The sequence below is a fragment of the Lissotriton helveticus genome, chromosome 4_1 (genome assembly GCF_964261635.1).
Source record: "Lissotriton helveticus chromosome 4_1, aLisHel1.1, whole genome shotgun sequence".
NCBI lineage: Eukaryota > Metazoa > Chordata > Amphibia > Caudata > Salamandridae > Lissotriton > Lissotriton helveticus.
The window spans coordinates 233,118,963-233,132,536 of record NC_136063.1 but is presented as its reverse complement, the minus strand read 5'-3'; positions in this window follow the sequence as shown (position 1 = coordinate 233,132,536).

Here is a 13,574-nt window from a genome sequence, read left to right as displayed (position 1 = left end):
GGTCTTGCTTTGAAGCCTTGAGACCCCTTGCCCTGGTATTCCTGTGTAGGCCCAGTGCTCTCTCCAGCAAATGGCCTCTCCCCTGGATATTTGCTTATAACCTAATCAAGGCAGCCTTAATAAGCCTGTTAGCACTGACCAACCGAAGAAGACTGCAGGAAGGGTGGATTTTGGCTATCAGAGAAGCACGTGTTATAACTTTTTTTTTGTACAAGTTATGATCAATTTAACAAGAGCAATCTATTTGATATATCAAAATGATTCTGTTAAGTCTTTGAATGATATTTATACTTTCCTAGCAATAGTTATGCATAACATATTGCCATGTTAACCTATGTATCTTCAATGGGGAAAATAAAATGTGCAATTCTTCCTTCACCATGGTTTATAAGACATCATTTTTAAGGACCCTGATCATAATTATACAACTTCTCCACTCCCGGGACATCTAAGGGACACATGGAGGTTGCCCAATATGTAAAAACGATGTAGAGTAATACTTGACAGAGACCACTGCACCAAAGTTGACTTTCCAGGAGAGTTCCTACACTGAGGAAAAATACAAACCCTGCTTATAGTTTTCTGACCCCCCCCCCCACCCCTGGAACACATAGGGGAGACCTCTGGGGTACCTGATAAGAAAGCATAATATAGACTATCACTTTTATAGTGCCCATACCAACAAAGTCGAGTTTGCAGTGAATTTACTTTTTGAAAAGCAGGGCTGCTTTTAAAATGACCTCAGGCTCTCAGCACACTTGCAAGTGCAAAACAGGCTGCTGGTCTCTAAACTGCCAGGCTCTATTATATGCCAGGTGCTTATGGGGAACGAGTTCAGACGCAGGGACTGCGTTGAACATCTGTTTGCACGCTCTGCGCCAGTTATTGGACACCCCTCTTTCCTCATCACCCAGGACCCCAGCACCCACTCTAGAAGGCGCAAACTGCACCTCACCACCTTGGGCTTCATTTACCCTGATGGCGCTTTCATCTAGCTAATGTTCCCTATTATCTACTAGGGACTTACAGGAAAGGTCATGCCAACTATAAGTGTACCTCAATGTAGTTGTGTGTGTTCAACATAGCACTGGCCCTCGGCATCACTAGCAGGGCTCAGGGCACAGTCAGAGTCAGCTTCCATTAGTACCAGTTACATCACACAAAAATTGAGGGTGAACAGGCCAAAAGGATGGCTTTCTAACAACAGCTAACCTCCAACGTCTTGCAATCTACACCATACCATACAATTTTCCATCTAAGTCTTTACAGTATCGCAACCCACTTGTAGTTATCTTAATCACATTGAGTGCCCATTGTAAAAGTACATAGGCATCTGGAGAAAATACCAACACCCAAACAACATAATGCAACTCAGCTATTCTTCTTTTCCAAGGATACACACATTAATCCAGTTAGTGCTTCCCATTAGGTCCTTTCATTTGGAGTATAAAATATATGGATCTATTTGTTTAAATTGTTCAACGCCTGTTCGTGCCATCCATGGTCAGATTTATGATGTGTCACAATCCTCCAATTGAGGTCACACTCGAGTAAAGTTCCACAGACTTTCTAGTAGTTATAAGCTTCTCCCAACACAAAGAAGAAAACAAAACCTATTTGTAAAGCGCAATCATATCACTCCCTTAAGGTTTCAAGGCGCTGGGGGCTGTTAGGGAGATTAAGTGAGCTATTGCCCAAAGTCACATGGTGTTGAGCTGAGCAGTCGCCAGCGCCAAGCATCGAATTGTGAACCCAATGCTGCTTTTCTGGGCGCTGGGCGCTGCGCCACACCTCTCCCACAAAGGCAAAACATAACACAAGGGATATTATTCATAAAGTCATTTTGAAGTGTGTATTCCTCTTTTACATGCTCTTAGATGCCTTTGTAAATTGGCCCAAAAAATCTAAAATGGCAATGAAATGAAAATATTTAGCTAATATTCACATATTATTAGTATAAATTGAAAGGACTGTGCCCTCTCTGTACAGTTACAAAGGCAAGTAAGATTACTACTTAAAGAGTACTCCTAATATATTTCCAAGAATTAGCAACATTTTAGAGTGTGTACAATCTGTCTCAGAGATAAAGATTTTTGATATTGGGAAGCTTGATACTGTAATGCATTTCTAAACCTGTGACTTAATTTTCAGGTCTTATTAAAGATCAGAACTTAACCCAACATTCATCATATTCAATCGAAGTAAGTAAATATTCTAACAAAATCATATTTTCTAGCTTAACCTATGATCCAATCTCAGTAGGTGAAAATATATTTCTCTGACAATAAGGGAATATTGCTATGACTTCTAAAAAAATAAAGCAAAATGTTCTGTGAAAGTAGACAGGAACATATAATAATATAAGAATTATGGGTTGCTGGCAGCACTCTAAATGTCAAATGTATTTTAATTCAACTTGATGACGTCTCACAATACATGATGGAAGCTTATTACAACTTAATAATATTGACATGTCTTGTCTCTGCAGCTTTTGGATGTCTGAGTATGTATGAGTCACACAACTAGTGATGCAAAGGTCACTGTGGAGGTAGCTGGTAGTAGTTTTCAAGAGTAGTGCAAGTAGCATTACAATTCCAAAGACAATAGGACTGCTGTGCGCTTGTGAGCCTTGGGCCTGAAGTGTAAACAAAACAAGGAAGTCATATCCATGCACAACGAGAACATAATACAATATGAAACAGAAAAGTTTGTTTGTGCATGTTGGTGTGTGTATAGCACAAACATAGCTAAAGAGCAACATGGCTCTTTATATGACGATTGTTTTGGGAGCCGATAAACGATCATACACATCAGTAGAGATTTTACATATTTGATTACACAGTTAAAGTTCACGTCTTTTTATTTGTATTTCACAATTTATTTTTATTACTCGAAGATTAAGGCATTAAACTCCAGGGTACTCTATTTTCACTAAATGCCCGGGGCTGGGACTCAAACTGGGGCCCGATGTTCAAAAGTCAGCAGCTTAGCCATGTCGAAGTTATTGTGCGGGTAATGTTATGTATGCATTATTTACAATGTGCAGAATAGTAGTCTGCTTTTGAATTTACATATGTGCATTTATATGATGCTATTGTCTTTGAAACGATTTCAATATCAGTAAATTAAAATGCATTTTCTAAGCTTAAGCTAACTATGCCACAATTAGGTTTCAATGCCAAAAAGTCAATATGGTATTATGTCGTATCATGCCACATTGACTGCTTATTATTTCAGTTGCAAATATTTAAGCAAGTCATGTTTGTTTATTTCCGAATGAAGCTGTTCTCAAAAGAGACTCTTAAGTGTTCCCTCAGTACTTTTTCATCAAGGTGCTTCAGTCTGCTCGCAGTATTGCATTCGTTCATAGTAGTGCAGTTGTTTTTGTAACTGGTTGATTCTGACATCTCTGGATGACATTAGCAGACAGGGGCTTATCAATATTCATGTGGTGGGATAGTGCTTATGTGGTAAGGATGTATGATGTTTATTAATTCAATGTTATGATTTGTTGGGAAAGTAATTATTTTGTTCAAACCATTATGAATCTGCACTTTCAGATGTTTTTCTGTGAGCTGATTTTCTATGTAAACCCTCAAATTTGGGGGAAAGCCACAGGTATTTTCAATGCTACTAGGGATGCTGTCCGATTTCTTACAGATTTTGTTGCTGATTCGATTGTGAGGTTAAGCAGCCAATATTCAGTGCGGTAAAAGAAAAAGGCAGTGCATTGTTTTCCTTTCATGGAAAAAGCAGCACTGCAAATGCCTAGCCAACTAAGGAAAAAATTCTAAGTACACAAATTGCCGGCCACACACTTACTCAAATCCTCTATTTTTGAGGGAACAAACCATAAGAGACTTCCTGGTTTGTTCGGGTATATCACTCAAACCCTTTTATTATTTGTTTGTTTTTTGTCTTTTTTTAAAGTATTGATGTATGAAAGGGACACCTTATCGTTTTGTACACCTTATATACAATTATTTACAATTCGCGATTATTTACAACACAAAAACATACACATACACATAACTAGTTGTATTATACAAAGTGAATTGCTCTGATATATATACACTCAAATATTCATACTATGAAGAAAAAATCATCCGTAATTCCATAAAGACCAGAGTCAAAAGTATAAACTTGATGACAATCATAAATCAATGAACTACAGTTGAATGTAGACAGTTCAAATAAGGAAAAATAGACTCCAAATTAATTCATTCAGTCCATTCAACCAATAAATGGCTAATCTTTTTACGCCAACGCGTTTCGAATCCGGTATGTCAACTCTACGGATTCTCATCAGGGCTCTGTCTTAATAGGGGATATCTGCAAGTGTATAAAATAAGACTTGTTTTAGCTACATTTTTGACAGTTGTTTAGCTTCCGACTACATTTAACTTGGATTCCTCATATTACCTGTTGAACCAGCAGCCGCCGGTCAAGAGTAAGGTATTAGTTCTGACTGAGTTTCTTTTCTTTTCGGGATCTAAAAACAAACGCAGGTATCATGACCTGTTCTTGCTCACTTTTTAAGACCAGAATGGGGCACATATGTTATTAACATACCTTACTGGATCATGCTCGTGATCCTACGTTTCCACCAAATGGGAGTTAATTTTCAGTCTTGTATTACAGCCTGAAAATAATGAGAATAACGTTTTACGCGCTTTTTATGCACAGACGGAGAGAGTATGGCACTCGTTGCTCTACTCGGCATACCTGCTCTGAGGGATTCCTCGCTTGGGCTGTTCGTGTGCTAATCGGTTGCAGCGGTAAACGCTTTCTGACCATGTGGGCACCGCTTTCCTCAATCCTTATTATTTGCGCTCGCTTTCCCTAGAGGAAATGACAGCGTTTTATTAGGTATCAGGGGCTACTGCAATATTAGTGGCAAATCTAACCCATGTTAGCTCTGGACTTACTTGAAAAAGCTGTGACTCGGCATCTAGCTCTCATTCACTTAGTTTGGCAGCCATGTTGTAACATGGCTTTAGACCTACTTATAGCTACTTACTTGGCGGCCATCTTAGAGTGGGGTCGCTAAAGAAAGCTCTCATTCACTTAGTTTGGCAGCCATGTTGTAACGTGGTTTTTGACCGACTTGTAGCTACTTGCTTGGCGGACATTTTAGAGTGGGGTCGCTAGAGAAGGCTATCATTTAGATGTGAAAAAAGTGAATTTAAACCACATATGAGAACATACGCGCAATCACCATCGACCCTTTCTTTTAGATGCACTTTCCTAAGTAAAGCTCACACTCTAGATATTTCAGAAAGCGAGTTAAGCCCGCTGAGTGCGCTATTAAACTTAAGTATAAGGTAGGCCTCTTTTTTTAGTAGAAGTTTATCCTGGTCGATGGATCTAGACTGTTGCAGAACATATAGAATTGACCACTTTAAGTCATTCTCAGTGTGTTTATTTTCAATGCAATGCTCCACCATAGGTGCTGTAAGCACTTTATTCTTGATTCTAGACTTATGTTGCGTTATGCGCATATTCACTTGTTGTGTTGTCTTGCCTATGTAAATCTTATTGCATGGGCAAATGACTACATACACAACATTTCGTGTTTTACAATTTGAGAAACTTAAGTGTTTCCACTTAATATTCCTATGTTGGAATTCCTTCCCTTCCACAGTAGTCCCACAGGCCACGCATGTCCCACATTTATGATGTCCCTCAATGGGTTTCATTCTCCATTGAGACAATAGGTCACTCTTAGGTTTGGGTAATGCTATCTCGGCTCGGACAAGATGTTGTCCGATGCTCCTGTTCTTACAATACGCAAAAAGCGGACAGGGAAATGGACAGTCCAGGTTTTCTAGTAAGTGCCAATTTTTTAACACGGTTTGTCTGAATTTGTTTGTGTCAGGCCCAAATGTGGTGACACAGACCATCCGGTCTAGTTCAGCCTTTGATTTTGTTTGTAGCAAACATTCGCGTGGTGTACATCGTGCCCGCTTGAATGAGTTTTTTAACAGTTTTTTGGGATAACCATGGCTTTCCATTTCTTGACAGAATGTGTCAGCGTGTCTTTCAAACTCTGACAGCTCCGTGCAGTTTCTCCTAATACGGAGCAGTTGGCCATAGGGCAAGTTAGCCTTCAAGTTCCTGGGGTGGTCACTTTGGTGGTGCAGTATTGTGATTTTATCAGTCTGCTTCTTGTATAAAGAGGAGACCAACTTCCCGTTTGAACATGTGATTTCCACATCCAGGAACGTCATTCTTGTGTCACTGATCTCAATAGAAAATTTAATGTCTGGATGTTTGGAATTAAGCCATCCATGAAATTTCATCAACTCCGTGTGGCTCCCCTGCCACAGGAGCCACACGTCGTCGATATATCGTAGCCATTGCTTAATGTGACTGCAATATGGGTTATCCTTTTCAATAAATTTCTTCTCATATTCTGCCATATATAATATGGCCATCTCTGGAGCATAGGGGCATCCCATAGCAGTCCCTTTGGTCTGCATAAAGAACTGCTCATTGAATCGGAAGTAATTTTTGCGCATTGCTATTTCTGCCAATTTGAGAATAAAGCTGGTAGGGACTCGATGTGGTCTTGCACGAGCTTCTAAATAAAGCTCAATTACTTCCAATGCCTCTCCCTGGGGTACTTGAGTATGAAGGGACGTGACGTCCATTGTCACAAGCAATTGTGATGCAGGATTAAAATCAGTCCCTTCTACTTTAACAAGGAAATCCATTGTGTCTCTGAGATATGATTTAACAGAGCTAACAAAGGGCTTCAAGAAAAAATCAACATATTTCGCAAGTGGTTCCAGGCAGGAATCGCACCCAGAAACAATGGGTCGTCCTGGCGGCTCATTTAGACTTTTATGGATCTTGGGGAGGAAGTACAGGATTGGAGTCCTGGGATATTTTTTAATTAAAAATTCACCTTCTCTCACACCAACATAGCCTTCATCTAACCCTATTTTGACAGTATCTGCTATCAGTCCCTGAATGTTTTTGACCGGATCTTCCTTTAGGGTTCTATACCAAACAGTGTTGCTCACCTGTGTATTAGCTTCAGCAAGATATTGTTCTCTTGGCCACAGGACTACAGCTCCGCCTTTATCGGCCTGTTTCACAACTATCGACGTATCACTCCTCAAGTCATATAGTGCACTTCTCTGTCCTTTACTCATATTTTGTTGGAAATATTTTTTATTTTTCTCTAGTTTGTCAATTGAGGAAAGCATGATTTGTTCGAAGGCATAAACCTGTTTAGGAATTTTTTGACTAGGTATGAAGGTTGATTTATTACGTAACCCTGTAGTTTCTTTTTCTATCATAGGTGGCTGATTGGCAAAAAAGGCCCTCAGTCGAATTTTGCGACAAAATTCTATGGTCTCTAACTTCATTTGGGTAAAGTCTGTTTGTTGACGAGGTACAAATTTTAGTCCAAGATTTAATACGGATTCCTCATCTTTTGTAAGTGTTTTGTCTGATAGATTGACTATTGTGGATGGCGCCTTTATGATTTGTAAAAATTCCTCCTTGTCCGCATCTCCCATGGCACCTTGAATCTGGTTTTTCCTTGCTGGTCCTTCTATAAAAAAGACACCTGCTTTTTATTTTGGTTTCCTCGCGTATCAGAGCCCGATGAATCTGATGAAGATGAGGTTTCGGAAAAGGTTTTAAACCTATATCGGGACCTCCCCTGATAATTACGCAATGCTCCCCTTGACTCTGGCTGAGTATAGTACTCGTCCTTCAGAAATGGATATGCTTTCTCGAGCGTGAATGCCTTAGAGTCTCTCTCGTATTGTGCTATTTTATTATTCAGTGTGTTATCTTTAAATGTAGAAATTTCTTTATCTATTTTTTCTAATAGCGCTTTAGCGTCAGAAATTGTGGGACTGTCTTTAATCGCCTGGGTTAATGTTTCTATTTCCTCGAGTTCCTTTAAGCTGATTCTTTGAGCAGTTTCTATCGTATGGACCATCAGGTCCCTACTGCATTTCGTATTGATACAGCTAAATCCCTTTCTGTATTCAGTGTCCTCGGTAAAGATCACAGGGACATTCTTCACCTGTAACCCCCAGGGAATAGTTCCACCTCTCAAATGTTTTAATAGAAAGTGCCCATGCAGTTCTGTCCGTAAGTGTTTCTTACTCAGCCTTATTAATTTGTCCGATTCGTTTTGCTGTTGAGCCGTAGAGCTCAAAGCAACATTCGAAAATGCAGAGGAAGCAATCAGATTCTGTATCCTTTCTTCACTAAACGATAAGGTGTCCTTCTCAGCCATTCCTTTTTGGAAGGATAGAATATCCCTCCTGTTTTAATCTTAAAGCCAGAAGGCAACCTGAATTAATCGTGTGCCCTTGAAACTCTCGCGGGGGTGTCCCGCTCTAACGTTTGAAGAATGGGGGAGTCAGGTCCAGGGACGTGGGGCTAGCTGGACCATTAATATAAATTCTAAGTACACAAATTGCCGGCCACACACTTACTCAAATCCTCTATTTTTGAGGGAACAAACCATAAGAGACTTCCTGGTTCGTTCGGGTATATCACTCAAACCCTTTTATTATTTGTTTGTTTTTTGTCTTTTTTTAAAGTATTGATGTATGAAAGGGACACCTTATCGTTTTTTACACCTTATATACAATTATTTACAATTCGCGATTATTTACAACACAAAAAAATATACACATACACATAACTAGTTGTACTATACAAAGTGAATTGCTCTGATATATATACACTCACATATTCATACTATGAAGAAAAAATCATCCGTAATTCCATAAAGACCAGAGTCAAAAGTATAAACTTGATGACAATCATAAATCAATGAACTACAGTTGAATGTAGACAGTTCAAATAAGGAAAAATAGACTCCAAATTAATTAATTCAGTCCATTCAACCAATAAATGGCTAATCTTTTTACGCCAACGCGTTTCGAATCCGGTATGTCAACTCTACGGATTCTCATCAGGGCTCTGTCTTAATACGGGATATCTGCAAGTGTATAAAATAAGACTTGTTTTAGCTACATTTTTGACAGTTGTTTAGCTTCCGACTACATTTAACTCGGATTCCTCTTATTACCTGTTGAACCAGCAGCCGCCGGTCAAGGGTAAGGTATTAGTTCTGACTGAGTTTCTTTTCTTTTCGGGATCTAAAAACAAACGCAGGTATCATGACCTGTTCTTGCTCACTTTTTAAGACCAGAATGGGGCACATATGTTATTAACATACCTTACTGGATCATGCTCGTGATCCTACGTTTCCACCAAATGGGAGTTAATTTTCAGTCTTGTATTACAGCCTGAAAATAATGAGAATAACGTTTTACGCGCTTTTTATGCACAGACGGAGAGAGTATGGAACTCGTTGCTCTACTCGGCATACCTGCTCTGAGGGATTCATCGCTTGGGCTGTTCGTGTGCTAATCGGTTGCAGCGGTAAGGTATGTTAATAACATATGTGCCCCATTCTGGTCTTAAAAAGTGAGCAAGAACAGGTCATGATACCTGCGTTTGTTTTTAGATCCCGAAAAGAAAAGAAACTCAGTCAGAACTAATACCTTACCCTTGACCGGCGGCTGCTGGTTCAACAGGTAATATGAGGAATCCGAGTTAAATGTAGTCGGAAGCTAAACAACTGTCAAAAATGTAGCTAAAACAAGTCTTATTTTATACACTTGCAGATATCCCGTATTAAGACAGAGCCCTGATGAGAATCCGTAGAGTTGACATACCGGATTCGAAACGCGTTGGCGTAAAAAGATTAGCCATTTATTGGTTGAATGGACTGAATGAATTAATTTGGAGTCTATTTTTCCTTATTTGAACTGTCTACATTCAACTGTAGTTCATTGATTTATGATTGTCATCAAGTTTATACTTTTGACTCTGGTCTTTATGGAATTACGGATGATTTTTTCTTCATAGTATGAATATTTGAGTGTATATATATCAGAGCAATTCACTTTGTATAATACAACTAGTTATGTGTATGTGTATGTTTTTGTGTTGTAAATAATCGCAAATTGTAAATAATTGTATATAAGGTGTACAAAACGATAAGGTGTCCCTTTCATACATCAATACTTTAAAAAAAGACAAAAAACAAACAAATAATAAAAGGGTTTGAGTGATATACCCGAACGAACCAGGAAGTCTCTTATGGTTTGTTCCCTCAAAAATAGAGGATTTGAGTAAGTGTGTGGCCGGCAATTTGTGTACTTAGAATTTATATTAATGGTCCAGCTAGCCCCACGTCCCTGGACCTGACTCCCCCATTCTTCAAACGTTAGAGCGGGACACCCCCGCGAGAGTTTCAAGGGCACACGATTAATTCAGGTTGCCTTCTGGCTTTAAGATTAAAACAGGAGGGATATTCTATCCTTCCAAAAAGGAATGGCTGAGAAGGACACCTTATCGTTTAGTGAAGAAAGGATACAGAATCTGATTGCTTCCTCTGCATTTTCGAATGTTGCTTTGAGCTCTATGGCTCAACAGCAAACCGAATCGGACAAATTAATAAGGCTGAATAAGAAACACTTACGGACAGAACTGCATGGGCACTTTCTATTAAAACATTTGAGAGGTGGAACTATTCCCTGGGGGTTACAGGTGAAGAATGTCCCTGTGATCTTTACCGAGGACACTGAATACAGAAAGGGATTTAGCTGTATCAATACGAAATGCAGTAGGGACCTGATGGTCCATACGATAGAAACTGCTCAAAGAATCAGCTTAAAGGAACTCGAGGAAATAGAAACATTAACCCAGGCGATTAAAGACAGTCCCACAATTTCTGACGCTAAAGCGCTATTAGAAAAAATAGATAAAGAAATTTCTACATTTAAAGATAACACACTGAATAATAAAATCGCACAATACGAGAGAGACTCTAAGGCATTCACGCTCGAGAAAGCATATCCATTTCTGAAGGACGAGTACTATACTCAGCCAGAGTCAAGGGGAGCATTGCGTAATTATCAGGGGAGGTCCCGATATAGGTTTAAAACCTTTTCCGAAACCTCATCTTCATCAGATTCATCGGGCTCTGATACGCGAGGAAACCAAAATAAAAAGCAGGTGTCTTTTTTAGAGAAGGACCAGCAAGGAAAAACCAGATTCAAGGTGCCATGGGAGATGCGGACAAGGAGGAATTTTTACAAATCATAAAGGCGCCATCCACAATAGTCAATCTATCAGACAAAACACTTACAAAAGATGAGGAATCCGTATTAAATCTTGGACTAAAATTTGTACCTCGTCAACAAACAGACTTTACCCAAATGAAGTTAGAGACCATAGAATTTTGTCGCAAAATTCGACTGAGGGCCTTTTTTGCCAATCAGCCACCTATGATGGAAAAAGAAACTACAGGGTTACGTAATAAATCGACCTTCATACCTAGTCAAAAAATTCCTAAACAGGTTTATGCCTTCGAACAAATCATGCTTTCCTCAATTGACAAACTAGAGAAAAATAAAAAATATTTCCAACAAAATATGAGTAAAGGACAGAGAAGTGCACTATATGACTTGAGGAGTGATACGTCGATAGTTGTGAAACAGGCCGATAAAGGCGGAGCTGTAGTCCTGTGGCCAAGAGAACAATATCTTGCTGAAGCCAATGCACAGGTGAGCAACACTGTTTGGTATAGAACCCTAAAGGAAGATCCGGTCAAAAACATTCAGAGACTGATAGCAGATACTGTCAAAATAGGGTTAGATGAAGGCTATGTTGGTGTGAGAGAAGGTGAATTTTTAATTAAAAAATATCCCAGGACTCCAATCCTGTACTTCCTCCCCAAGATCCATAAAAGTCTAAATGAGCCGCCAGGACGACCCATTGTTTCTGGGTGCGATTCCTGCCTGGAACCACTTGCGAAATATGTCGATTTTTTCTTGAAGCCCTTTGTTAGCTCTGTTAAATCATATCTCAGAGACACAATGGATTTCCTCCTTAAAGTAGAAGGGACTGATTTTAATCCTGCATCACAATTGCTTGTGACAATGGACGTCACGTCCCTTTATACTCAAATACCCCAGGGAGAGGCATTGGAAGTAATTGAGCTTTATTTAGAAGCTCGTGCAAGACCACATCGAGTCCCTACCAGCTTTATTCTCAAATTGGCAGAAATAGCATTGCGCAAAAATTACTTCCGATTCAATGAGCAGTTCTTTATGCAGACCAAAGGGACTGCTATGGGATGCCCCTATGCTCCGGAGATGGCCATATTATATATGGCAGAATATGAGAAGAAATTTATTGAAAAGGATAACCCATATTGCAGTCACATTAAGCAATGGCTACGATATATCGACGACGTGTGGCTCCTGTGGCAGGGGAGCCACACGGAGTTGATGAAATTTCATGGATGGCTTAATTCCAAACATCCAGACATTAAATTTTCTATTGAGATCAGTGACACAAGAATGACGTTCCTGGATGTGGAAATTACATGTTCAAACGGGAAGTTGGTCTCCTCTTTATACAAGAAGCAGACTGATAAAAACACAATACTGCACCACCAAAGTGACCACCCCAGGAACTTGAAGGCTAACTTGCCCTATGGCCAACTGCTCCGTATTAGGAGAAACTGCACGGAGCTGTCAGAGTTTGAAAGACACGCTGACACATTCTGTCAAGAAATGGAAAGCCGTGGTTATCCCAAAAAACTGTTAAAAAACTCATTCAAGCGGGCACGATGTACACCACGCGAATGTTTGCTACAAACAAAATCAAAGGCTGAACTAGACCGGATGGTCTGTGTCACCACATTTGGGCCTGACACAAACAAATTCAGACAAACCGTGTTAAAAAATTGGCACTTACTAGAAAACCTGGACTGTCCATTTCCCCGTCCGCTTTTTGCATATCGTAAGAACAGGAGCATCGGACAACATCTTGTCCGAGCCGAGATAGCATTACCCAAACCTAAGAGTGACCTATTGTCTCAATGGAGAATGAAACCCATTGAGGGACATCATAAATGTGGGACATGCGTGGCCTGTGGGACTACTGTGGAAGGGAAGGAATTCCAACATGGGAATATTAAGTGGAAACACTTAAGTTTCTCAAATTGTAAAACACGAAATGTTGTGTATGTAGTCATTTGCCCATGCAATAAGATTTACATAGGCAAGACAACACAACAAGTGAATATGCGCATAACGCAACATAAGTCTAGAATCAAGAATAAAGTGCTTACAGCACCTATGGTGGAGCATTGCATTGAAAATAAACACACTGAGAATGACTTAAAGTGGTCAATTCTATATGTTCTGCAACAGTCTAGATCCATCGACCAGGATAAACTTCTACTAAAAAAAGAGGCCTACCTTATACTTAAGTTTAATAGCGCACTCAGCGGGCTTAACTCGCTTTCTGAAATATCTAGAGTGTGAGCTTTACTTAGGAAAGTGCATCTAAAAGAAAGGGTCGATGGTGATTGCGCGTATGTTCTCATATGTGGTTTAAATTCACTTTTTTTCACATCTAAATGATAGCCTTCTCTAGTGACCCCACTCTAAAATGTCCGCCAAGCAAGTAGCTACAAGTCGGTCAAAAACCCCGTTACAACATGGCTGCCAAAC